Source organism: Sabethes cyaneus, chromosome 2 (assembly GCF_943734655.1).
Source record: "Sabethes cyaneus chromosome 2, idSabCyanKW18_F2, whole genome shotgun sequence".
Classification (NCBI taxonomy): Eukaryota; Metazoa; Arthropoda; class Insecta; order Diptera; family Culicidae; genus Sabethes; species Sabethes cyaneus.
Genome location: NC_071354.1, coordinates 170582348 through 170609992, shown reverse-complemented (window position 1 = coordinate 170609992; position 27645 = coordinate 170582348). Strand labels below are relative to the sequence as shown.

General features: G+C 38.0%; 2 protein-coding genes across 5 annotated transcripts in view; both read right to left on the bottom strand.

Moving 5' to 3' along the window:
• LOC128738054 (neurocalcin homolog) overlaps positions 1-27645 on the bottom strand; it is a 299091-nt gene that overhangs the window by 156945 nt on the left and 114501 nt on the right. The gene's annotated exons all lie outside the window — the stretch shown is intronic.
• LOC128738053 (neuronal calcium sensor 2) overlaps positions 1-27645 on the bottom strand; it is a 211431-nt gene that overhangs the window by 124033 nt on the left and 59753 nt on the right. Inside the window, exon 2 of one of the 4 annotated variants that reach the window (XM_053832875.1) lies at positions 23148-23568. The exons of 2 other annotated variants lie outside the window; for them this stretch is intronic. The gene's annotated coding sequence lies outside the window, so the exon portion shown is untranslated. The remainder of the gene's footprint in view (positions 1-23147; positions 23569-27645) is intronic. One more of the 4 variants, XM_053832874.1, reaches the window with a different exon arrangement.

Below are 27645 nucleotides of genomic sequence, written 5' to 3'. Positions count from 1 at the left end.
GATAGGAAAAAATATTTTACAGAAGAAGAAAATATGAAGAGATTTTCTACATAACTTAGTTGTGCGCTTCCTGCATGTCTGGCGGTCTGGTCGAGCCATTGAACAAACGACGGACGGCGACCGTCTGGCTGGACGAACTTTCTCCTGGTGCTAAACTCGTATGTAAGCGGCGAGTGGGCCCACCAAACCGCACAGAGCAACGAATATATTTTCATAAAATGTGGAACCGTTATCTCTACCGCCTTGCCTCACGGGTTCTACGGACAGGGAAATGCGCTTATAGATCGACAAATAAAGTACAAATTTTACAGAGCTTTCCCTACCCACGCTTATGTTTCGTAGAATAATCTAGACCCCAAAAGAGCCGCAGTCATATGCAGGTTCCACGTCAGGCGGGACGTGAGCAGTTTTGCAATGAGTTGGAGTGTTATAGCATCACCACCATCTGCACAACTCATCCTAACTGGATGGTGCTACGGGCCGTTGTTTTATAATATTACTACCGTGAGGATAGGCTGCGCTAGAAGCAGGTGGTCCCGCACGAAGAAATTGCAGTAACTCGAAAATACTTGAGCCCGACGGAAAACTCGGGGAAAAAACAAAAGATCTGCTCTCGATGGCCTGTCTAGTGCCTCGCTAGTCGATAAATTTATTTGTTCGTGAACAAGCGAGCAAGACTACAGCGCGATATAGGAATCAGCAGAAAGAATAAAATGGGGTACGTGATTTGAGAAATGGAATTTCCTCCGAACAGGATGCAGGCATCATAAAACTGCGCTTATTCCGGAATCGAATGGCAAACTGATAGCGTTGATGGATGGATAAAAAGGTTTTGTATAAAGAGCTGGGATATTTGTGAAATCCAATAGAACAGACGGCGAAATTGGCTGCAGAATGAAATACTTCTCAAATCACCATTTGCATTTACCTTGCACAACAGATTTTTTTATCACATGGTGAATTCATTAGAGTAAAATATTTTTTTATTGAATCTATTTCAATGAAAGTATGTTGGTAAGAAAAAGAAAATAATTTTCCAGGAAGCAGAAATAAGCATCATCTATTATTTCAAAGAGAATATTTGATTTATCAAATGAAAAAATTGGAAATTGTAGTTAAATTTCGAGAGTGTGCTCATATTTCCAAAGAGGAGTTGGTACAAAATTTGTCAATGGTGCTCCGATGAAAAGAAATTAATATCAATATAATAATCCAATGTTTTTAGTTAAACATACTCAACTCCAATTAACTGCCAATTTTTCCTATTTTTGTGTGACGCACATACAACCCGAAAACAATAAATTAGTTATCGGTTGTTCAAATTACCCGTTGTTTGATCTGGGATGTTTGCCAATTACGCTTCATTTGCATAAACTGGCATTGCTTTCCGGTCCCTTTTAGAAAAGCGTCAACATGTGGTTGAGGTGAATTTCAATTTTCGCATCCTCTCAGCCCATCGTGGGTGGTCTGAACGTAGAATAAATCAATGATTCGTGCTGAGCGACTGGGAAAATTGGAGCTTTTTGTGACGGTTCGGGCAACAATGAATCGAATTACTCTCGAAATTGATTGCAGCGAAATTTCGTTCAACAGGTAATATTGTAAAGTATGAAGAAAAAAGTTTATATTATGAAAACACCACGATGGGGATGGCATCCAACCAACAGCTGATGACCAAAAAAACCTTTTTGTTTTTAAATTACATTGATTCGTCTTAATTAGACTACGAAAAAACCAGTTTGAACCCGAAAGTCAGTATTTCAATCTACTTTCTTGTAATAAATGCGAGAAGAAAAAACGATAAGCTATTTTACAGTCCGTAATCATCATTCTATTTTACCAAACCGAATTCAGCGACAAACAAAAACCTATTACGTCAGAATCGAGTTACCTCTTTGAAGTCTTTTAATCGCCACTACACACAAGTGATTAACCGGCCGCGGGTCAGCTCATATATTGCAATCTTGGACGAATCCCCAAATGAAAGCAGATAATCCGTTATTTATTCTGACAGTCCGAAAACCAATCAGCAGAGATAGTTCCAATCATTAGTAGGATGGAAGAGTTTTGCAGGTTATCGTTCGTGAGCGGCAAAAAAAGCTCCGGAATACGATGGTTCACCGACCCGGAAAGTGTGCTATGTATGACTGTAGAAGCCAAAATGAACAAGTGCTGTGAGAAAGTTTTTGCGAAAACCTCCCCATTTACCAACCAAACGACCACTCTAGGCCGTACGTCGAAAGCACATGGAAAATAATCCTCTGTTTACACATTGGATCCAATTTTTTCGCTTCAGTTTCATCGAGACTTTTTCCCTAACATAATCATCTGCGCGCTCCGAGTCGATGCTGTTGCTTCGGTAAACCGTAAAAGCCGGCCACCAAACAGTGCCGTAGAAGGGGCACTCGCGGAAAAGGCAGAAAACGGTAAGTTGTGAAATCCGGTAATTCGGGGAAACTTTATACTTTTCTTGACACCCACTCACATCAACGGGCGGCCAGCCATTGCTTTTTGTGTAGGCTAGCGTTAGTTAAAAAGTCTCTGCGAACGGTTGAAAAGCAAACTGATACCCGATTATGAGAGTCAACCAAAGCAAAAAAATATATATGCTTCGCTTCCAGAAACGAGGAAATGAAAGTAGAAAAAGTTATTTAAATTTGAAATAACTTGCTTTCTTCGGCGAAAAAAAGTTTTTGAAACACTTCGCCTGTTAAATAGCATTTTAATTATGTATGATGATTTTGTACAATTGATAAATATGTACATAATTCTATACACGAACGAATACTTGTTATTTTGACAGGTTTTCAGACTTTTCGCTAAATTCTTTCAGATTCAGATTTTTTTCAATTGATATTTTTTTTATAAATTCTTGAGAAATTTCTCATGCATTTTTATAGAAAAAATCTTCAATACTTGGCTCAAGAGTTACGTACTTTCCTTGATTTTTTAAAATATTATTTTCATTAATAAATCCATAAACTATACTTGTATGCAAAATTTCATGAAATTCTGAGACCTTCCGTACGATAATTTTGAAAAATGTGCAATTTTCAAATCAACAATAATATCTTAAAATAAGAGACAATGTTGCGAAGCCCGGACCAGGAATGGTTCGATCACTTTGGCTCAATTTTGATTCATTTGACAGTACTGTCTCAGCCGAGCAAAATTTGAGAATGTTGTTTATGGGACATTTATAGAACTAGTTATTATCTACAATTTCGTTGAATAAAGTTTTGCTGTAACTTTTGTAGTTACGGTGCTACAATGCTAGTAGCTCATTAGTAACTAAATGAACGTTCACTGCACTAAATGAACGATGCACTGTAGCACAGGGTTGCCACATGCACAGATTATTCTGTGTTTAACAGATATTTGAAAGAAATCGTCTGTACAGAATGTGTATGCACAGAATACAGATTTTCGCCAATTACACAGAAAGAGATTACACAGTGAAAGAGACGGAAACAGTCAGCAAAATGACTCTCCGTCTCTTTTACTCTTATTGCTTTGCATTAGCCAGATTTTTGCACAGATATTTTTCCTCGCTGTACAGATGGCCAGATTTTTCCAACAAAAAACACAGAATTTTATGTGGCATCCCTGCTGTAGCACCGTAACTATAGTTAGATACAGATACAAAGATACAGCAAAACTTCTTCAACAAAAGTGTTGATAATAACTAGTTCTACAAATGTCCAACATTGTTAAATTTTACACGGCTGAAACGGTACTGTCAAGTGAATCAAAATTGAGTCGAAGTGATCGAACAATCCCTGGCCTGGATTCAAGTCTTCAAATTTTCTCACACACGCATTCTCGTTCTAACGAACACAGTGACATGAGTATCTCTCTTGAACTCCCTTTCATATTTTTTCATACCATACAACGAATTTTTACGATTGTGTATTTAGCTATTAGCAACGATCGTCGCTCTCGCTCGTCATTGCAACCCGCGCAGTTGATACCAAACGCTCACGAGGGCCCGCGCTCTTACCCACGTGCGAAGCAAGAGCGCAAGATGAAAAAGAAAAGAAGAAGTAAAGCAAAATCTGTAGCAATACATACTACTTACATTCGCGGGCTGTGGACAGCTCACGAGCTGCTGGTTTCGTGAGCGGGTTACGTAGAACGACACTACGAGGCGCGTGTATACGCGAATGTTTCGGTAGCAGATAGTATGCACACAGCAACAGCGGATGTTTATCATACAGTTGCGTCAGTGGAGTAAGGGTGCTGTATTTCGTATGCTCGCTCGCGTATTGGTCGCCATCGTTTGCTTCTCACTCGATTTGCAATATTGATAGGAGGTGCCTAAGCCTAAGCCTAAGGATCTTCAAGCCACCGAAATTGTGCGAGCTTAAAAAACCATTTATTTAATCAATATAAACTACTAGAAAAATATTTGACAAAGAGCAGACGTGATTCGATCCCTGCAAAAGACTACAATAATGTAATCGAAACTTTGAAAATAAAATCTGTTTTAATTTTTGCAATAGACCGGTTAAAAATAAAATAATTAATTTATCAATCGACAAAACGTATCCATGAGAGAACATTGATAAACCTTCGTTTTTGTGTCTCACACTTTGCTAGATAAAATGTTTGCATGAGGTCTAAGAAAAATACCAGACTTTCAGTATGTCTCTACCTAGCATAATAAAATGCAGTGGCGACTTGTCCGCATGCTCAACCTGTTCATAGGACAGATAACAATTTTTTTTAATACCCTCCTCTGACCCCCATACCAAAGAGCTCATAATGAGAACCCCCTGGTAGTGGACACATACAAAAAAATAAAATATAAGAAAATAACAACGCGGAGTATTTAGCTAAACAAAAAACAAAGTGAGATCCCAATGGAACTTAGTTCCGTCGAAGGGATTCACGTAAAACAGTAAAACGAGAAAAAAAATATAGCTTTATAGTGAAGTCGTTTATGGCACAGATAAGTTACTTAAACTACTATATAATCGAGATGCAGGGAAAAAACTAGCAGAAGCCAGAAAAAAATTCAGCCGGACAACAAAATTTTTGTCAATCGTTCATGATTTCGCTTGTACCGACGCAGACGCAATACGAATTTTACTGTATACTTTTAGACTGCTCGTAATTTCATTGTTTCAACTAATTCAGGAATTTCACTGAACAACTTACTGCTTGATATTTCTATGCCCTACGCTTCGATTCCATTTTATTTAGTTTCGAAGGTGATTAGTAAAACGTTCAACATGACGAGAGCGTTGGGTCAGCGATCTCATTGAACAAGCATACCAACATATTGTACATGGTGCCAATTCAGTACAATGAAGGACGTAAAAAGAGAATGAGAAGAAGTTGTTTCACATGATATGAAAATAGAGCGTAGTTGCCATTGAAAAACTTACCACTTACAACTTGTGGTGTTCTGCAAAGTTACAAGCATATTAACCATCTTGTGCGTGCATCGCAGTAAGCTTGTTTTTCTTGAATTTGGTTGGTTGTAATTGGGTTTTTGTGGGTGGTATAGGTAAGCTAAACACCCACGAGTCGCTACTGATAAAATGTTTTCGGTATAGAACTCTTGCTATGTTACACAATAGCTGCAATAAATATGTTTGGTCAGGATATAACCGTTTCAATAGCATTATAAAATTTACAAACTTATAGCGTATTAAAAGATGACCAATTTTGTACTGTTGTACTGTTGTACTGTTGTACTGTACTGTTTTTGTACTGTATTTTATACCGTTGTATTGCTACGCCATTGCACAGTGATGATGACTTCAGAAAAAATCCTTTATCTCAAAATCCTACCTTGAATCTTTTGATGTTAAAGAGCAATATTTTCATGGGATTTCAATGGTGTGGTCCTTGCTCAAGGCACGCGTATGTCTCTAGTAGTTTAGGTGCAAAGATAAGCAATTTATCCTACTTTTCTCAAATTACAGAGATGAATTGTTCAATAATTTTGGAACTCGCAGGGATAAAACGGATCTATTTTCGTTAGAAAAAAACTATTATCATGCGGTTTCTGATGGAAGGGCATTTGATTGCAGCAACATTAGTCATTTTACTCTAATTTTCTCAGAAACATCGCCAAAACTAGGGTAGCATGCTCTTCATTTGCGTTTAGTTTTATGAAATAAACAAGTGCTGAGAACAATCACCAAACTTTAAGAGTACATATAAAAATATATTACTTTTGGTGAAAAAAGATTGCATTTAGCCCAACGGAATCCAGTGATATTTACTTTTTAATCGATAAAATTAGGATACATTGCCATTTTCATTTATTTGACTAAAACATCTACAACAACGAAACTGAACAATTTATGTGTCGTTGGAAAGATAAAATGATCAGCAATTTCATGGAGGGACGAAAGAGCAATTTTATGGTCGGCCTAAGAGGGTGAGCTCTTATACAAATGAAACACAAATTTCCTCAAAACTCGAGAACAAATCAAGCTGGAACCAAATTTGGCATGTGAGGGTTTTTGGAGGCAGGATTTTTTTCTATGGTGAATTAGGACCTTTGCCTTCTTTAAGAAGGGGGATCCCATACAAATGAAATACAAATTTCCTCATAACTCGAGAACTAATCAAGCAAATGGATCCAAATTTGGCATGTGGGGGTTTATGAAGTAGGGTTATCAAATGGCCGGGTTTTCACAGCAAAGCCGGTGGCCGGTCAATCCAGCAAAAAGGCCGGTTTTCCGACGTATGAAGCCGGATTTGTACTTTTTGCCTGGTTTGTTAAATTTTCTGATAAATTTATTAGCAATCCTGAACAGTGGATCATTGAAGATAGACAGTTTTGCAGTGATTATACCTTGCTTCTGGCGGTAATATACATTAAATTGTTCACCAGCGCTAGAAGCAAGTAGTTGTCACTCAAAAACTAGCTATCTGCAATAATTTACACGGGAAACTGTCAACCGACTCCCACTTTCTCTCTATGCCGGTTACATGCTACCGGCGACTGTCGAACGCACATTACACATTACAGACAAATCCCCTCCCCCCTTACTCACTCACTCTCACACACACACACACACACACACACTCACACACACACACACACACACACACACACACACACACACACACACACACACACACACACACACACACACACACACACACACACACACACACACACACACACACACACACACACACACACACACACACACACACACACACACACACACACACACACACACACACACACACACACACACACACACACACACACACACACACACACACACACACACACACACACACACACACACACACACACACACACACACACACACACACACACACACACACACACACACACACACACACACACACACACACACACACACACACACACACACACACACACACACACACACACACACACACACACACACACACACACACACACACACACACACACACACACACACACACACACACACACACGTGTAGGCCTTTATTTGGTAGTTTCATTTAATGCAAATTAATAAGGTTTCAGTATTTTTTGCAACAACAAAAACTGCAGTTATGCTTTTATTTTTGCTTTATAATATTCCATGCGCGTAAAATATGTGTTAGGTTTTTATTTTTCTCAGCATGCACTTTTTTCTCCGTCTCCCTAACTTCTAGTTATGTTCCGGCGTTCGCTAAATTTTATGTTGAATTGCAGTCTGTAGTCATATGACACGGCAAGGCAATTGGGAAAAGTAATTATCTAATTATCAATTTTATTCGTCCAGTTCAGTCCAGTTTCCAGACCATGAAATAAAGTGGGGCAACAAGCATTCACATCACATTAGTTTAAAACTGAACGTATGGACGAAAATTGTGTTCTATCAGTACTAGAAGCTCAAGCAATCTCGTCCGTATCGTTCAGAATTCATAGTGCATAACATTAAATGTTACACAGAAGGTGGGAAACGTGTTCCCGTGTGCACCGTCATGGGTATGCCAAGTCTCATACCTGTGGGTGTCATAAAGAATTCAACTAATTTAATGGCATCCTGCATATTTAATGTGCTCGATCGATTACTCGATTCTTAGAATTAGATGTTTTAGTATCATTGACAGCTTGGTATCTTACACTGTGTAAGTTGCAGACTATAAAAATTTTTAGTAAAGCATTTCATATTAACTGATTAGTTTAAACCAACCTAACTAGAAACTTCCACAGCCATTGACAGCAATTGGCAGCAATTCAACGACATGCTTCAAAATCACATGAACATCTTTCGAATACCGTTTACTCCCCGCGCACGAACAGGTGGGCAGAAGAGGTTGGTGCAGCAGCGAAAAAGTCGGCAGTAAAAATTTTCTCTAGCTGCTCGTTAAACGCTTTGATTTTCCGCCTTTGCTCCCACCCACGCATCCAGTCAATGGCTGGTACAGAAATAAACAAAACAGTGAATTCATTTTTTTTCTTGCATAGGTGTACCTAGAAGATGAACCCATCATTGTTTATCAAGACATAAATTGTGGCTGATGAAAAACTGTATGTTGCAAAGAAAGAGAAACATAGTGACGATGCGCTGCGAGCGAAAAACGCTGGACACCCGAATAGGTAAAACGGGATAGGCAGGGAATGCGCATCAGAATGCTTCAACCAGTTTGACTCGTGGCATCTTTGATAAACTAACAAAAACATATGGGATGTGGTATAGAACTAATAATTTTAATAAAATAATTATAAATATGTAAAACAAGCAATGTTGTCAAGGTCAGGTTTAATGATTTCAATTATAATATAAGATTTAGTATAGACATATTCTTAATTTCATGAATCAGTCTAAAAGTCGTATATTTATAGAAAATACCAAACACCGCGTCTGCATTGCCGAAAAAGAGAAAATTACTGGTATGATTAAAATTTTCTTCGGAACTATTTTTAGAAAGAAAAAAAAAATTCGGCGACGAACACCATCCTAAAGGAACAAACAAACCGGCATCATTTCGAAAAAGGTTCAATGCCATCAATTCCACGGCGCTCGACAGGAAACATTACCTCGAAACCGGCGATAACGCGCGCGCAATTCTCGCCAGCTCGTGCCTTTGATTGAATTGAATATGGAATAGGCGAAAATATGTACCCGTCGAGAATGGCCGCATGGACGGCTCTGAACACAGCCCGACTACTGGCTGGCCTGGCTGAGAAAGGCCTTCGCGTTCGTAGTCGTACGTACGGCTGATTGCCTGTCGTTTCACCTAGACCTTTAATTGGAAACGCGATGTCACCTGGGCAAACTACTCCGTCAGTCGCCGCCTGCTGAATACGAAATTTCTGTCAGAATACTGCGTACGGACGACGACGCTAGCTGGCTGTCAGGCTGGCTGATGATGACGAGTACCGTTCGTGGTTGACCTCAGGCAATGTACGTGCAATATTGAAATCGAATCAACGCTTAAACTGTTACGGAGAGACAGAAACTTGCTCGGCTGGTTATGCCGATAGTGAAGGTGAGTTATTTGGCAGCGGGACTGCAATGGCGCCGATAACTTCACCAGTGAACGTTTGGCCCGTACTCGAACAATGCACCGTTCACTTCGTTTAAATAAGGTTAAATGTGTAATATTAAACGAAAAAACTACTCTAAAGACTATAAAACTATTTTAAATGTAAATATCAATCTATAAAAAAGCTCTTTTAGACTATTTGAAAAATGTCTAAATGTAAACGATAAAACCTATCCTATAGGGCCTACACGGAAAAGCAACATGCAATGTTTTGTACATAGCCAGTTTCAGTACTGCTTCAGGTCGGTTTCAGTTCAATTATTGTCTAGTTCTCGTTCTTTTTCAAATCAGAAAACAGATGCAATTAGGCAACAGTTCAGTTTCAATTTAATTGCAATTTCTATATGGTTGCAGCACAATTTGAATTTTAGTTCTAGCTGAATTTCATTTCAATTTCGGTTTAGTTTGTTTTAAAAGTAAGTAATGCAGTTATGTTTCAGTTCAGTTTCAAATCAGTTTCAATTCAATTGAAGTTTGATTTCAGTTCCACTCCTGGTTAGCTTCAGTTCGAGTTTAGGCTCAGTATGAAATTAATTTTAGCCTAGTTTTAGTTCCCATACAGGTCAGTTTCTGCTCATTTTCAGTTCAGTTTCAGTTTGATTTCAGTTGAGTTTCATTTAAGTTTCGATTTACTTTGGGCACAGTTTCAGTCCAGTTTCAATTTACTTTCATTTCAGTTTAATTTCAGTTTCAGAAAGATAAATTTTGTACCATTTTTTTACCCGTGTACTATTGTCAACAATCTTTACTGGTTTATCGGTACAGGTAGACGAAAGACTTTATGTAAATTCACAAAAGTAAAAATTTATTCTCGACGAAATATTTTTTTTACGCTTTTTTGTTAAAAAAAATCGACCCGTATTTTTTATTTCGATGCATGCGATGCGATTAATTGCAATCTTTTTAAAGTTTGAATATTTTTTTCTGTAAAATATTTATTGGTCTTTCTCTAAGAAGCATGCAAAATTTAGAAATGGAAAAATGAAAACTTTAGAAGTTATAAGCTTTTATATCTGGGCGCGTGTGTTAATGTGAAGCGTGCGGTTACGCTCAATCGATGTTTTAACCCATGGGCACCTTCTTAAAGACACCGCCTTTGATGCTATTCGATCGTTTGCACTACGGTCGCGCCTCGATTTCAAAATGCATTGTTGCTAGAGTTTTCATTTATCCATTTCTAAATTTTGCATGCTTCTTCGAGAAAGCTCAATAAATATTTTAAAATAAAAAAATCGAAAAAAAAAACATTTATAAGAATGCACTATTTAACTATTTAAAAACAATCGAATGGAGGTACGTTATACATATTTTGAAAGCTTGTCGAATAGTGAATATATTCAGTAGAAAGTTATTATTTGATATTACAAACTATGTTTACAATCAGAATTTAAAAAACAACGAGTTTTTCGGATATCATTACTCAAAAAAATGTCTTGCCATTTCCAACAGTAACATCGAAATAAAAAAAATACCTGTCGGTTTTTTTAACAACAAACATAAAAAAATATTTCGTCGATAAAAAAAATTGGACTGTAAATTGCCCGTGGAATGACCCTTATATAATGACAAATCATAGGATGGGGTCAGTCCCGGTGTAGTGCTTAGCATTCACGCCTCACACGCCGAGGACCCGGGTTCAAATCCCAACCCCGCAGAAATCACGAATGACCCAAGCTGTTAAAGCGATTAGAATCTAACAAAAAAAATCACAGGATAAGTCCAACAAGCGACATTAATTACTCATCAAACTTGGTTCACACTTGCCTCCCAGTTGGCCTCGAGGTAAGACGCTGGTCTAATAAGCCAGTCGTCGTATGTTCGAATCTCGGCTGGCAGAGGCTGTTAGAGTCAATAGGAACGCAGCACTAACCCCGCACTGTCCTGTATTCTAACAGCTGGTTGCGAAGTCTGTCGTATAAAAACAGAAGGTCAAATTTTGATAACGGAATTAGCACCCAGGCTTTTACTTGGTTCACAATTGCTGTTGTGTGGCAAGAAGCGCCGGCCTCCGGAAACTACATATCGGCCACATTCAATGCTTGCACTTGGGATTAAATAGTCCGATAGCGGATTCCATTGACAGTAAAGAGGTGGGGCTAACGTGAGATCTATTAAAGATCAAAAGGGTTAAGATAGAAACTTACCCATGGTTTACTTAGTTAGATAGGTTATAAAATAAGTTAAACTATAAACGGCGGGGTTCTTGAAGAGAACGGATTTCACTGCACAGTTGCCCGGCATCATTGCGACATGGCCGCCCCACCGTAGTCTACCAACTTTTGCAGGTGTACAATACGATACGTCTCTGCAGGTGGTACCTGCCATTCGAGGTTCATACAACTACGTCACTCTTCGCTATCCGTTTGTACTGCGCCAGAACTAGTCCGCTACACCTTTCGATCAAAGACGGCTAGTGCACGTATGTCTTCCTTATTTTTTTTTTCCATTTTGGGTATTTTTATCACTGCGACCATTTGTTTGATCTATTGTGATATATTCCCCGTTTTATTATAGCTATGTTGTCAAGATGACGCACCACTAGCAGAAGTGATTGTCATTGTTTGACTAATAGCATTTGTCCAGCCCGGTGATGCACTTCGGATGAAGTGCACTACTGCGCTGGGAGTTGTTCTCCAAATATCAGAGGGTTCTAACAGCCCTCTTTCGAAGAACCTTAATCTTTTATTGAGAATTGCCGGACATCGGCATAACAGGTGTTCCGAGTCTTCTTTTTCTATGCCGCAGAAGCGACATATATCATCATGAAGTTTTCCCATTAGCTTCAGATGATAGCGGCTCGGACAATGTCCTGTTATAAGACCAGTATAAATGCTTAGATCTTTCTTCGAAAGCTCCAGTATTTTGCGAGTAATTGAAACATTTGGAGAGATGAAACGTTTCGACTGCCTAGCATTGAAAGTGTTACTCCAATTTGATTCCACTTTCGTACATGTCTTCCTTAAGCAAAGTTACTGTTTGAAGTCCGTAGAGACTACCGGATTAGCGCTTTGTACGTCGTCCGCTTTGTGCGGCGGCTAATGCTCTTTGATCGATGCGTCTTGCGGAGAGAAAAGTAGGCTCGACTTCTTGCTTGAATGCGTCGTTGAATCTTCTTGCTGGTATCATTATTGGCGGTGACCACAGATCCCAAATATACGAACTCATCAACCACTGTCATTCATCGCCACGAATAATCACTGTCCGAGGGACGCAAACGTTGCTTTTTTTGGATCCTCTTTCTATAATATATTTGGTTAAACTCCGTTTTTAGTCTGGCGTAGATTGCCTCCGTCGTTCCAAGAGTTGGCTACTCTTACTGATGATCGTTCCTCTCGTTTCGATGCCCGCTCGTTGGATCATACCTTCAATAGCGATATTGAATAACATTCAGGACAGTCCATCCCCTTGCCGCAACCCTCAGCGCGAATGCACGACGGACTCGAGAGTACCCCCGAAATGCGCACGAAGCACATCACTCGCTCCGCGGTAGTTTCGAACAGCCGCGTCAGTTTGGCCGGAAACCAGTACTCGATCATTATCTACCATTGCTGTTCGCATTCAACTGTATCGTGTGCTGCCCTGAAATCCACGAAAATATTATGCGTGGGCATGTAGTACTCCCGCCCCTTTTTCCAAGTTAAATTCTACTATTTATATTTATTCCCAACAGATAATTAATTTCGCCTACGACTTGCAGGATTCATCAGTGTTCGAAAACAGGTGGTGAAGCCTGCAAGTGGTAGGCGAAATACGTATCTATCGGGAATAAATATAAATAGTAGAATTTAATGTAGAAAAAGTTTTAATTAAAGTAAAAGTTTCTTTAATTTCAGGCTAAAACTCGATTTTTTCTGACAGCAAGGAATACTTGAAACAGCTCTTAGAATTTTTTACAATAATAATAAATTCCACCTGCAAGCGCCAATCTGAAACCCGTGGGACTGAGACGGACATGAATCGAAATACAACCGCAATTGCAGCAGCCAATAGCTCGCCTTTTCAGTTGTCTATGTAGAGATATTTTTAAAACATTATTCTGAAATTCTGGAGTTTTGTTTAAAATGTCAATAAGTACATAGCAATAAAGCAATTGCCTCGCAAACGATACAAATGATGGCATGAATATCTCACTAGCTTTTAAAATAGATATCATTTTAAACGAAAAAGCCGTAGTCTTCCTTCGTCAAGAACAAAAGAGCAGAATCTCAAGCGAATAAAATGGATATTAATGATATAGTGCCCTTCATTACACAGAAAATTCAGCAGCACAAAAACACCATAGACTCACGAGCTGTCAATTAACATCCCGTCTAACCGGCGAAGTCTACTAAAACTGAATCTATTAGAATATCTTCCACCTGGAACCTACTATCCCGCTCTGGAACTAACATTTGCCTAGAGATATTTCTTGCACAGACCCCGGATGAAGACCGGGATACCGTAAGGGAGGATTCATGAATAAACAGACAGATTAAAATGATCGCCTTCTGCCTACGTGAGAAAAGAAAGGTAACCAAATCTTTCAGAATGTAATATAATGAAAGTCGCGTTACGTACTATCGGGTCTCGTATATCTTCCATTCAAACGAAGGCAAGAATAGTGAATGGTTGAGCAGAGCAGAGGCATAACATCCCTATGTAACTTACGTCTGCCAGACGAGTGATTTATGTGCGCTCATGGTTTCGACTATAGTCCCATCGTTTAATCCAATTCAGGTGTGCATATGGAACCGTTCATGTTAATGATGCTAGGCTACAAGCGTACAAGAAGGATTTTCTCGTTAAAATTACCCTTTTGTCGAATGCAAAGTGATGTTTGATATGTCGGGAACCTTTTTCAGTAATACCACCGACTTAAGTTGTTCGCTTGATGCGGTTTTAACCATCAGTTTATTGTCGTTTTGCAAGCAATTCATGTGAATCAAACTATTACCTTTCTCTTAACAAAAAGTTCAAAATTTATGAGAATAACTTCTATTCAATGACAAGCCAGCGTAATTTGATTCCAACATACCTGCAATGAAAAAAAGAAAAAATAATTGTTAGTTTTTTGCAGTTTAATACAGGCAACTATCTAACTAAGCCAAAAGTGAGCAGTAACTACGATCACTTAAGTTGTCGTAAAATAAATCACCCAATAAAAAGCGAAGGTGTGAACGTGTCATTTATGGCTAAATTTTCCCCACTCCTACATCCTACTATATGTTTACACCTTAGTCGAGGTAACTAGTTGGATGTTATTCTATGTAAACAACACCGAGCCCCCAAAACGGGTTGCTTTTATTTGCACTAGAGTGTAGAGAAAAGAGGGACTTCTACCTTCACGTCGAACGTGGAAAACGGATAACCGTTGGCACCGTTCTGTTGCTTGGTGGGTGGTTGCTCCCCCACCCTCAGGAAGACTGCGCTACAGTAGATAAGCAAAGGATAATTAATTTTAAATGAGGCACTCACTCAAAAAATGCGAGAAATGTTGGCTCCCGTAGCCGAAGCTAGCGAACCATGTTTAACTGACGGATTTGCGTTTTCGTTTCTGCTTCTTCATCAGAAAATAAACGACTTCAGGGCGGCAGGGTTGACGAATTACTGTATAGCGACAGCGGGTGATAGCGTTGAAATGATCGGGGTGATGGTGCACCACCATTCGTTGTTGGTAGGCTTTCTGGTGGATCGGCAACACTGCAGGGTAAATGAAATTGTTAGACTGGTGTGTACCAATTATATCCACCGTGTCATACTAGTTTTGTATGATATTGTACCGCGATAGGACCGACGCCTATCTTGAGCAGTGCGTGTCGCGACACTGTTAAATTAGGTTTCTATGCCTGTTAGCATAGTTTTACGTAAATCAGAAGTTTTGCTTTGTAAAGTGCCACCAACAATTGTTTTGAAATAATAAAAAGTTTAAGTTTTGTGCTTTACGCGTGAAATAACTAATTCAATAAATAATTTTTAAGATAAAATGTTTTATTACCAGCACTTAAACTTTAAATTAGAAACGCTATACATATAACATGAGCAACGTATTTAAAGACGTATTGCACTGCACATACGTCTTGTGGGTGGAATAAATTTTTGAGCACTTTTCATAGTAAAACAGCAAATCTCACATACTTGAAGAGTAACTACTACTGATGACATCCCTCGTAGTTGTGTGGCGTAAAATAAACGTAGAACTTGTTCATAAAATCATAGTAGTAAAAACTTTCTGAGCAGGTTACTCTTATGTAACAGAGCTGCAAGAAGTGTCATCAATGAACCTAGTAGACAAACCAAAGCATTGCTATTACAATTAAAATAAATTTAAACTTGAAATAGAATAATCTTTAAGTATTAGTTTAGTAGGAGTCCGAATAACTTGTGCTGTACAAATGCAGCAGTTCTCATAGTTTTTTTAACATCCAGTATGTACTCCAAGTTGACCACAACCTAGTTAATGAAAATCTGTCAATAATGCGAAATTGATTCAAAATTCGAAGCGCCCAGTCACCTCCCAAGTAACAATTCTAAAGCCACTTGGTTTTGGTTGAATTTTATAAAGGTTTTATTGCGGTATTAATCATTACCTCTGGTTTTATTGTGGTATTGCGCAATACCAAGCGGATACGAGTCCAAACACACTTATAGCTAGCTAGAAAACCATAATAAATCTGTTAATAAAGCAAATTTATTGTGGTTGCTTTTATTACCACGTTAAAACTTGTTGGCTGCACCACGTCTCTTACAAACCTACCATACGTATAGCGTGTCAATACAAAATGGCGCACCAATCAAAACTGATCTTATCGCAGTTACTTGTCAAACCGCAATAAATCTGTTAGCTTTATAGAGCTATTAAAACGGTAACACCCTGACCAAACAGTTTTTTTGCTGCTATTATGAAGAATACCAAAGTTCTACACCAAAATCATTTTTTTATGCGAAGCCATATTGCCATATTCTAGTATTTTGTTTTAGCTCGCAAACAACAATTCATCAAAGCAAAGTATTTTGCAGAAAGAAGGTCATTATCAATCGGTTTTCCTGTCAGAGGAAGCAACTAAAATGATTTTGCTAGAAATTGAGATTGACAAACTGAATATTTTCAATTTTTTAAAACAACCAGTTTTCGAAAATTGCAAAATTTCAGTGGCGCACTGATTTTATCGACCTATCATATCAATATGCACGATGAAATTAAACGCGCACAAGCTGCAAGCCAATGAAATTGCTTAAAATTCAATAAATATTCTATGGGATATTTTATTCTGGTCGGTATAAACCAAATCGTTCAGAATGATATGTCAGTAAACTTTTCTTTTCACAGATATATTTTCAAGTTGACAAAGCTAGTGAACTTATTTAGCTTTTGCCAGAAAAGCGAAATGCGAAAGGCGAAAAGCTTTTTTAAATTATGGCGATGGCTGTCAAGCAGCGAAAGCTTAACCGGTTTTATTGCTGCTTTGAGCAGAGCGTGATACGGCTACTTGAGCTTATAGCTTGATTCTTACAACGGTTATGAAAACATTCTGAGGAGTGGGCCACTTGGTCAGAAAGCAGTTTTATAGCGGTCATCAGAAAGTTCTGGTGGAGCTCATAGTTTTATTGGCGGTTTTATGAAATTGGTCTTGAAAACCACTATACGAACGTAATAAAACTTGGAATTGTTACTTGGGCTTCCAGCGTGCTCTACTGTCAATTGAGCTTTATGTCTGTCTGTCTCTATTATGAACAAAATCGGTATCATTCGAAATATATATAACGATAATTTCAATTCTGCAGATGAAATGAAAGATCATAATGATACTCCATTGCAAAATTGATGCTTCATTGCAAAAACAGTGAAAATATTCGTTTATTTTTATGATTTCATCATAGATAAGGAGATCAAAGAACCCAACTTTTTCATAAGTTGTGAAAAAAAACTAAATTTTTAACAAAACATTTAAAAAAAATTAGAAACCTTTATTTGGTTGTAGTTGAGATACAATTTTTAAAGATACAAAGTCACTATAGAAGTAATGGAGACGTATGGTGTTTTGTTTTTATTTTGCAATGAAATGGATATTGTTAGCAAAGACGAACTAGAAAAATCCATTTCGTTTTTCTTTTTCTAGTCCACTCTGTTGTTTGTAACAGTGAAAAAAAAACAACAGTTTACTGGCAGTCACCGCTCGAAAGTTACCAATATTGAAGCTTAAAACTAGTTAAATATGCATAAATTACAAAGTTTTGATTGGTTTGAAAACAACTTACCGATAACGTTGGATGTAAAAAATGAGACAAAGAGAAACGAAAATCCAATAGGTATGCCACATGTTTTCAATCGTTTTGCAGTTCATACTCTTCAATATGAACGCCAAACAGGAACGCGAACGTCGGCTTCTCCGAACAAGCATAATCGACATGAGGTAGAATATTTGCGTTATTTTTTTTTCTTCCTTCAAATTTGCGTTTCTGCTTAGCAAGTTGAATGCAAAAATCGTATGTAGGGGAACAAGGGGTAAGAAGGCCCGGCGGGGTAAGAGGGACCACATCGATTTCGTCAAGAAATCCTTAAATTTTCTACAAATGCCCCAGTATGTTTTGTTTATTAGCCTATCTAAACACTTTCGAGACAACCTGTGGCACTCGGTCGTATCCAACGTCAAAACTAGAATCAAAACAAACTTTTCGTTCGCAGTGTCTTCATGCGATATAATTTCAGCAGCAACAAATTTAAGGTTTTTCAGCAAAAAAAGCTAAGTATTTTGACGTTTCTCGTACCACTGACTTTAATTGGGCAATTCCTGTTCTGCGTGTGGCGGAAAATGTATATAAATAGTACGGATTGAGAGATAAAAGCAAAATAATGCAAATTGTTAGCTAGGGGTAAGACAGGCCATTTTTCACGGGGTAAAAGGGCCATACGTCATAGTGCTCATAATTGCCTAAAGTTCTTCTGTTCAGTGTCTTAATAGATTTTAAAAATATTGAATGAAAAAAACAACCTTTTTCCTGTTAAATTTGACTAACTATTTTATTATTCTGACAGATAAGCATTTCGTTTACGACTTGCAGGCTTCAGCAGTGTCTTTTTCGAAAAAAAGTACACCTGTAATAAAAATCATCCCTGAATCTGAGATCATCCTGTCTAACACAGAGCCTCCCACGTCAAAAGAAGCCAACAAGTGCCATTCGAATAACACGATCAATGTAAGTTTGGATCTAACGGAATCAAAATTCGATGATTCCAATTCACTTAACGTTGCCTTCTTTACCTTCACCTAAAATTAATGGTATTCGAAGAGTAAACGTCCTGCTGACAAATCCACAAAAATTACGCCAAGAAAAGAGTAAATAAAAACCAGTGGAGTAAAATAACGTCTACTCTTATTTTTAAAATTGAACTAGTAGTAAAGTTCCTTCTTTTAGCAGGTGTCTAAATTAAACTATACCTTATTTTAGCATGTACCTAAAAACCCCTTAAGAACTTGTTCTTACTTAGTTAATAATATTGAAATTATGTTTACAACTCAAAGAAACCTTCAAATCTGCCACAATCCGCCTTACTCCGCCATGGTCCGTCTTACCCCTTTGGTGGTCCTTCTTACCCCGCATGGTTGTGAACGAGTAATTTTTAGACGTTTCGAAAATTGATGAAAAATCACGGAAAAATAAACTAATTAATTCTTTATATAATTTTTAATGGTAGATAAATGAATGCTTTTTCATGTGTGGAACAAGAAAATGTGAATTTTCGCACACATTTTATGCTAGCAATTTATTCGCTCAGGGGGGCCGTCTTACCCCGTCTTCCCCTATTCACAGTCGATTTCCAATCAGGGTTGCCACACATAGTTTGATTTGATTTTGCTATTTTGACTTCAGCCTCAGTTAAGGATAATTTTGAAAAGTTATGCATGAGTCACTCATAGAGCTAGTAATAATTTACAATATTACTGAAGTGAGTATTGGTCAATTTTTATTAATTACTGTTTTACAAGGCTGCTACCAACGGTATTACAGCCTTATAGCACCATAACTAGAAGATAAAAAGCAATGCACAGTTCAGAATTATTATTGAGATTAAATAACACTACAACTGTACCATACACAACTTTTGAAAATTCTAATTGCATCTCGATAGCAACAGCATGCTACTTTAATTTGATCCTGAAATTAAATGGCCGATGAGTACAAAATAGGGTATGTTGCTACTTCGTCGTAATTGCCTATTCCCGTCCTATCCAACACAAATTATTAAAAATATCAGCATTTTTATGACACACAATGCAAAACTTCCCTAATATTTTAGTTAGTTGTCTATCATACGCGATCAATCAAAGTGCGCTGAGATCTATTTAAATGCTTTTTATCATTAGAGAAGTCTTACCAGCCAAATTTCCTTCGTTTTTCGTGCGACGAAGAAGACAATGTCGACTAATCGGTTTAATTTCCGTCATTCATAAATGAAAATAGCTCACACAAGGCATTGTCGTTATTCTACAGCCAAGAAAACTTGCCGGACCTGCAGAAATTTTTGTAGAATAACATTTATCATGCCGTTCTACACAAATACATGCGCGTTAGCTTCGTAAACATTGTTGCGATTTTTAGTTCGGACGATGAAAAATTTTGATGGACGGATTTTAAAACGGTACGACAAATTTTAGAAATAAAGTCAGTTGCGTAATTTCAATATGCTTTAATAGTCGCTTTTCAGTGATTTCAAAGTTCACGGATCGGAAGGTAAGTGTGTTTTAGTCAAATCAGCGCAAGAACTTTTGGAGTATTCATTAAATCCATCCAACAAATGATGAAAACTAGAATGGCTTTACTTATTACGACGGGAATTAGAAAAAAACCCTACGTTGTCACATTTTTTACATCGAGCTGAGAGAAAATAATCCTTTAGTTATTTTTATACATGATTTGTGTGGGTGTTTGTCTTTCCTTCAAAGCTTTAAAGTCGATCCGCATTACAGTAGACCTTGACGGGTCCTCTTTGCATTCCTAAATATGAGGGTGACTATTGCTCTGCTAAATAAAGGTCTTTGTCGAAGTAATGTACAATTTATTTAGCATGGAGAAAGGGTGTTTTCTACATTAAGATAAGAAATTGTGTAATATTTTTTTTGAAACGATGGATCTATAATTGATGAAGGGACAGTAAGGGAAAATAATGAAGTTTTTTTAGGAATGGAGGGGAAAGAGTGGAAAGGAAGGGGGGGGGGGTAATAGGTAGCTACGCTTAACAAGTTGTCGTTGTAACTTCTACTTTTTGTCCAAAGCTGGAAGGTGCATGGGTCGAACCAAGCTATAATCTGAGGTTATAACCGGAGTTGAACCCACAACACCCGCCAGGGCATGTGGCTCGTTGGTACCCGTGTACCTATGAACCATAGAGGCGCTGGACAAAAGGAGTCTGCACAACCCCCCTTATTAACGTAGCGACATGGGTTGGGCTATTTTTATACACAAATTGTGCCTCTTCCTCTACCTACTGTAGAAACCACCGACCGAGAAGTTTAGTCTAACTCTGTGTTTACTGGCGGGACGACAACACTATGCAGGCCCTTGCGATTTACAAGGTACTGCGTGTGAACGCTGTTCGTCTGCCAGCGTGTTAGCCGCGGTTCTCAGCGCGGGGTTTTGGGGGAAGGCCCTGTTCCTGTGAAAATCGACCAAACTTCGTGATTTTAGTCATGACCTGAAAATGCGGTCAGGCATATATTAATATTTTTTTGAAACGATGGTTCTACAGTTGATGAAGGGACGGTAAGGGATAGTAATGAAGGATTTTTTTTGAGAATGAAAGGGAAAGGAAGGGGGGGGGGGGGTAATAGGTAGCTACCTATACTTGATAATTTTCCAAAGGCTTTCCTGCCTAATATTACCAACTATAAATGAATAAAAGTTGTTACAAAAACAAATCTTGATTAATTTTATTTGTTTATTTTTTGTGTACAATTCTCTATTTTTAGTATTTAGTTTTCGTTTATTTTTTGCAATAAATTCGATAATGTTCAATTTCGTGTTTAATTTCAAGTATTTTGTTTTCAGTATTCGGTTATAGGTCTTTATTTCTCATTCTTTTAGAATTTAGAATTTTTAGATTAATAAAATGCATATTTGAGATAATTTATACCAGTTTAAGTAGACAATCTTCATTTTCCAGTTTTCACTGTCATTATATAAATTTCGATTCACAAATCCTTCAGCTTTAGCTTTCTTAAATACAGGCAAAGTTATACGTAAGAATAACCGTTAAGAACAAACATGCATTTTCAATATTTTTATCTCACACTAAACCACAGTAGGTTTAAATACAACATTGTCACAAAAATCTGCTAACTTCCAAACGTCCTTCCTTTTCTTCAAGGTCTTCCGTTTTTAATTAATGCAACACTTTTCATCGCGGTTACAGTGCCATACACTGTACAAGTCTTTCCCTAGTGACCTATAGTACTTCATATGTATGTTCGAGCAAGAACAGGATGCGGGAACGAATTTATGCGATTTAAACACTTCTTCACATAAAGTGCTCTTCTATGTTACACATTATTGTCGTCACATTTAACAGGAAGTCATTAGGGAAGACTACTTTCTAGTGGAAACCGCTTGCGGGCTCTAGTTGCACACTACTGGAATCAGATGGCAAAAGGTGGCCTACACCTTTGAATTTGTCACTGAGCAGAGCAACCAGAACCAGCATCATCATTTGATTTGGGTACACCAGCAGCAACGAAACGAGGTTTTCCGCGCCAGCAATTACAAGAAGCTGCTGACGGAGAACTTTTTGCTTGAGACGTTTTCGCGATAAAATGTTTCTTTTCTTTCGTCGGTTTCAGCTGATTTTCAACGTCAGACGCAATCAAGCTCCCTAATTGCGAATAAAATTCGAACTAATCATAGCAGTTACAGAATGACGACGCTGGGAGCCTGTAATTGCCCTGTTATGACATTCATTGGTATGAAAATTGGATGCGATGGAAAAAAATCTCCACAAGAAAAGTCTCGATAAGTGTACTTGTACAAATAAAATTATTCATGATTTTACTAATTATTGGTATAAATGGAACCTACAATATGGCTGATCCCAGCAATTATGCACAGGGATACAACTGGAGTCTAATACCATTTATAACAATTTCTATCCAACTTTCCTAAGCCAAGACGGCAATCCGTGTGCTTTATGTACTGAAATAATAATTTATTCAGGTTATATTTACGAGTGACCGGCGTTGGTTTTTCAACCGCTCTGGTGCGGCGCGACGGTGCGGTGTGGGATGATGGTCGCCATGTTCAAAGTGCCTTTGTAGCTAACGACCCTCCAGTGCATAACGAGAAACCCAAATCAACTCCGTCAAATCATTGTAATTAGCATGACGACGAAACGTCTTTTCAGAGGGCCCAAAAAAATTCTGACGTCTTGTTTTATTTGCACGCCGCTTTTTGGCCGATGGCTAATGAGATAAGTAGGTATCGGACTGTAATGAAGGAGGAAAATATTCGGGCCGGAAACATGCTAGCTTACTAAATTTTGTTGTTTTAGTGTGACTTTTATATTTTTCGAAATAATATGGCATTCTGATGTGTCAAATGGGTTCAAGAATATTGTACTATAAGAACTAATAAGGTCAAAAAATTGACGTTAAATGTACTTTATAGTTACCGTTAGTTTCGACTTCCGTTAACAGGAAGTATCCAGCTGACGAATGAAGAACACTGCACAAACTATTGCACACTCACTGCTGTTCACGTCGCGCACTAGTTAGTTTCGATTTGGCACGGATGATAATGACACTATGGCTACAATCGAGTTTTTTTCACTCGAATTGGTGCCTATCAATCAGCAGCGAAATACTATTTGTACGCAGGTTTTGAACACTTTTTCCACTGGCTTCTTTTTCACTATGAACACCTTGGTACGAAGAATCCTTCATAAACTCACACGTTTCAGATGTAATCCACCCGTTCGATAAAGACAATTTTCTTACGGTGTCCGGTGGTGATTGATTAATTTTCCACGTTTCTGCTTCCGGTCATCGGCATCTGTTGCTGGCAGCACAAAATGGCTGTAAACTGAAAAAGGATACGAAATGCCGATAAAACTGCCGCCATCCGCCACTGCCACAGAATTCTCCCCGAGGGAGGTACGTGTCACAAATAAAAGACAGCAATTGAAGCTCCAGTTTCTGCTACACAAATCGAAGGAGTAATATGGGTCCCACGAAACTAAAAATAGAACCCGGCACTTTGCGAAGATTTCTTGCCATTGTTCCTGTATTGTGCTTTGACTGGCCTGCCAAGCATGCCTAAATGTCTAACCCACCGCAGCGAGCTGGATATTTATGGCTGTTATGTAGCGCAGACCGTCGTCCCAAGATAGTTTCTTACCTTCAGACGATGTACTGCGCAAAACAAGAAAATAGCATAGTTCTCTTAGCAGGTGACTGCTGCCGGTAGCATAATGATGGCACAATACAAACGTTGCAAGCAGTCGAGCGGAAAGGATATAGCAAAGCTCGGATCGGGAACGTTTGAACTCAATTCAAGGATCAGAGTACGCCTTAGTAAAGTCGAGATCCGTGTGTGCGAAGCGACGACGAGCCACGAGTGTCAGTTGGGGAATTGGAGTGAATCTTATATTACGTATCGAGAAAACTGACTTTGACGTAATTTATTCTGTGCAATAGAAGACAGATACGTGCAACGTTGTCTATATGTAGTACGGGCGTCAATAGGAAATTGAAGCTGAAATGAATATTGAAGCCAGTTTGAAGCGTAGGAATATTGACACCAACAATTTGGTGCTTAACCTTTTCCGACAGGTAGCATCACAAGAATACTAAAATGTGATCGGACTTGTGTCAAAACATATTTGAACATATGCGATAATTCCATATGCTTTGCATATGAGTGGAAATTTTAATCACTGATAGCTTTACAGTGAAACGCACAACCTAACATGTGCGTGGTTAGATAAATTTGTCTGATCAATATAATGATAGAATAGACACATATTAATTGCAGCTGATGGGACTGTAAGATAATCAGTGAGCAAGAGACTTTCTACCGGAATCTCATGAAATCCTACAGTTGAGGATAGAATGCATCGGAAAATAGCTCATCGTCCGATCATTAAGAAAAGCTATCTAAATAGGGATTGCAAAAATATCATTTAATTTTTGTCAACAAGCTATCGTTGTGCACATTTTAAATCCTTAGTTACAGAGAAAAGTTCTACTAATAATTATAATTAACTAGCTGATTGCCCGATCTCACTCGGGGGCCCTTTGTCACTCAGTCACTTGTATGTCTGTTTTTGTGAACACTCTCATAATGCGAGAAACAACACTCTTTTTTTCATTTGAATATATCTACTCCCTTTGTCAGTTCCTATCACGTTACTCCCCAACCACTTGTAAATCTGTCTTCTTCTCGGTAATCCCTATAAATTGACACAAAATCTTTTTTACGTTTTTAAACCTCCCCTTTTTTAATGACCACCCTATTTCCCATTTCAGAAATAAAACAACTTTGACTGTTATCGTTCCAAATACAACCCCCCGGTACTGATTCTTTTAAGCCAAAAAACATGTGTTTGACAAACGACGTTTGATGAAGAACAGTCCAGAAGTTCCGGAGTTATGACGGAACATACATTCATACTCACGTTCCTTGGACCCCTACATGTCGGTTCCTTCTCAGTCAGCTCCCTCTTCTGTCACGTAGCTAATTCTGCTTCAGATTGCTCAATAAAATTCGCTATAATGGGAACGAAAAAAAGGTTTATTTACCATATATTCCTCCTCGATGAAACCCCCTGTTTTCTCAAAGTCAGTTGCACAACTGCATTTGGTTTAAATGCAAGAGAAACTCAACCCTTTTTACTTATTTAGATCACTCCCCCCTTGTTAGGGATTCCCCCCTTTTGGTAACTTCCCAGTGCTGATTCCCTAATGTCAAGGAACATGTGTGCCAAGTATGGTGAAGAAGCGTCCAGGTATCTCGGAATTATGGCCTCACCCCTTACCCCTGTAACGAGTCCTGCCCCTCCTCTTATCAATCACCCAGTGGTGGTTCCCTTATATCAAGGAATATTTGTGCCAAGTTTGGTGAAGATCAGTCAAGGCGTTTTGGAGTTATGGTGGAACATACATGCAAACATACTCACGCTCACTTTTATGTATATAGATGACTACAAAAAATCGAGGCTGTTTGGATTGAAAAATAAAAAACAGCGAGCATAATGGATCTGTAATTTTTAGTACCCCGTCATTGCACTGTGGTCCAAAAGGGTACAAAGTGCAACTTTTTCCTAGCGTCTTTTGCTTTTATTTTAGTAATATGGTGTCTTTCGAGAATCATTTCGTATGAATTGAATATCAGTGCGTATAATCGGAAAGTTTCAAAAGTTTTTCATGGCTCACAATGCAAAACTAAGCTTTAGGTATAAACATCTTTAAGACTTGACCCTTCTTTATCGACACAAACTTCGCAGCCGGTTATCAGAGTACCTCGAAGCTGGGCTCACTATGATTAAAAACTACAAAATTAAAAAACTAACTTTTTATGTTAGAAGATAGAGACATGGTTTCTTCGGCAAAATTCTAGCCAACGTTAAAACAAACATTGCTGAAAAAATAGAATTCGTATCTCTATCAGATTCACAGTTACGGACTATTTTCTTTGGAAGTTTCTTATTATTTTTTTTTTCATGTTTAACTTTTTCAGTTAAATTTTATAAGAATGCATTGTTCTAAGCAATTATCGATACACTCAAACTACACACTTTTGCAGAAGATTGCAAATCTCTAGGACCTTTCCATACAGAGTTCTTTCGAGGAATTTTCGAAAATACGCTGTATAACTCTACACCCGATTGTGATAAAAATGTCATTCCTTCTACAAAGTCAATTACTTTTACATTTTCCACAACTTTACGGAAGAAACTATGTTTCTATCTGCTAATACAAAAAAAAGTATGAAGGTCTCTGCCTAGTAGCACGAACAAGACACTCACGTAGGATTACGAATGCTGGTTCAATCTTAAAAAGCTTGACATTTTGCAAATGTTTATTACGCAAATTTTTAATTTACTGTGTTGTATTAAATGCTTTGAAACATTCCTATAACTTTGATACTGGAAGACAAGTTTCAGTTTACTAATTGTCGGTGCTATGTATATCAGTTTTATGCGTTTCGTAGAGTTTGTAGTTCCACTAAGAGTCATCAGACCACAATCACATTTCTTCAGGTGTGGTGATTGGCGACGATATCGCTTTTTGAAAATTTTTATGTGCAGCATTAGTCAACTTTGGGTAACTGGCCTAAAACGAATGTTGATTTAAGAATCTTGCTCAAAACATAAAATATTTGTCATTGGAAGCACAACTTATGATTGAATAGAAAAAATTAATAAATTATCTGGGTTATCATTTCCCACTGGTTGACATTCGTTATTTTCCTTGCATCATTTATTGGGACAGCTTGATTTACCTTTCAACTAACATATGAACAATGAGTTAAAATTATGACAATTCAAATATCACCAATTAGCTAATGTTCTCTGCACACTTATAATTCTTTTTGAAATACTGTTTATCAGTTTTTTCACACTTGACAGCAATACAATCGAAAGTATGTACACAATTGCATGCAACTAATTGTAAAACAACAAATTAAACGCCTAAAACCTATTTTCGTTCGGGTCAGACACTCGCTCATCCCTCATTTTGAAAATTGCTGCATCACGTCACATGCATGAATATTCCTTCAACCCCTTTTTCGTATAAGACATCAGTTTTGAATGAATTCTTGCAGTATGTGGATTCAATCGCGGGAAAGATAGGGTTGGTCGATCACTTTTTATAACTGTTCACTTTCATCATCAAACATCATATTGGACTAGATTTATCGCGGTCCTAAGAAATCTCGTTGGGACGAAAAGATTTATCACTTTTTTTCGGCGTACTTCCCTAACACAGACATCCCATTGGTCTAGGTTTATAGCGGTCCAAAGAAATTTTGTTAGGACGAGAATACTTTATCATTTTTTCTGGCGTACTTCCCAAGCACAGACATCAAATTAGTATAAGTCTGAATGTCATAAAAAATCTTCGCCCTGATGGGACAAGGGGACTTTGAAACTTTATT